Source organism: Phytophthora parasitica (assembly GCF_000247585.1).
Source record: "Phytophthora parasitica INRA-310 unplaced genomic scaffold supercont2.12, whole genome shotgun sequence".
Classification (NCBI taxonomy): domain Eukaryota; phylum Oomycota; class Peronosporomycetes; order Peronosporales; family Peronosporaceae; genus Phytophthora; species Phytophthora nicotianae.
This window is the reverse complement of record NW_008648998.1, coordinates 1081693-1082953: the sequence shown is the minus strand read 5'-3', so window position 1 is coordinate 1082953 and position 1261 is coordinate 1081693.

Here is a 1261-nt window from a genome sequence, read left to right as displayed (position 1 = left end):
CAGGTGCGCGAGTCTTTTCAGCGGTTTGACCTTGGAGCAACCGGAAAATGAACTATTTCATAATTTGCTTGACCTGCGCGACGGCAAGAAAAATGCAACATTGGCAAAAGGTGGTCCAATTAGGTACATACCTAATTGGACCACCTTTTGCTATGTTGGTATGTAGCATTTTGATGCTGACGATCAGCTGGTCACTGAATCGCCATTTGTACGATCGTTTGGTAACGATAGTCAGAGCGGGTTGATGGATATACTTGTTCCTGGACTCGGTCGGTGTCAAGTAGCGACGCAACTTGGAGTTTCAGTAAAGAAGCGAATGAACCATTGTCTACTGAATTAATCTCGCTTACGATCGACTTGTTGCGAAGAAAGCACGTTTGATCTAGAGGCTTTGCTCCCGTTTATTGACAGTGAGACCGTTGGACCTTCCCCCAAGGCACTGACACTCCAAGAGCCCCGAGGGTCCTTTGACAGTACAACTTTATGACAAAAACAAGGTTATTCGGAGCTGTCCTAGCTTGTTAGAGTTGGCAATTTAACGAAGTCTAGTAGATTTGCAGCTCGATTTCAGCGAATATCGCGCAAGAAAAACGTTGATGCCCGAATACGTTGTGTATGGGATGTCAGATTGAATTTGCAGAATTCTAAGTGAACAAAACAATTCTCTTACCAAGTGTACTCGTCGACTTCGAGTGTCATATCACCCGGGTATTGCTTGCTTCTGCTTTGGAGAAGGTACTGCACATATTACGTACTTCTTCATTAAACAAGAATATGAAGTAAAATTTTAAACTGCACTATCTTGAGAACGCGTTGTCCGATTCTGGAACCGAGGGCAGCATACGAAAGCTCATGATGCGGGCTTCTAGCTCAATATTTTAGAGGGCAGCAGCGCTTCTTCCTAGGGAGATCAGGAGACATTTACATGGCCATTCATCAGGATCATTTACATTTTCCTCCGTAATTCATGTTCTATTTGTCACTGGAAAGAAGAAAAGAAGAGATGAGCGTGGTCACAATGATCTGCTGAATTAAAAAAAATGTGAGAAAGCTGTTCAGATGCTTGGTTGTTTGATTGGCACCAAACCACAGGGAATGTAATTTCGCCCATTGGCCAAAAAAGTGCATTTGGGAAAGCTGGCCCATGAGAGGTCGAGATGTGGACCACTTCGAGTAAATTTTGACCGTCTACTGCATATTCGTGTGGAATGGAGAAGTATCTCCGATTCCTATCCGACATTACATAAATCCACTTCAAACC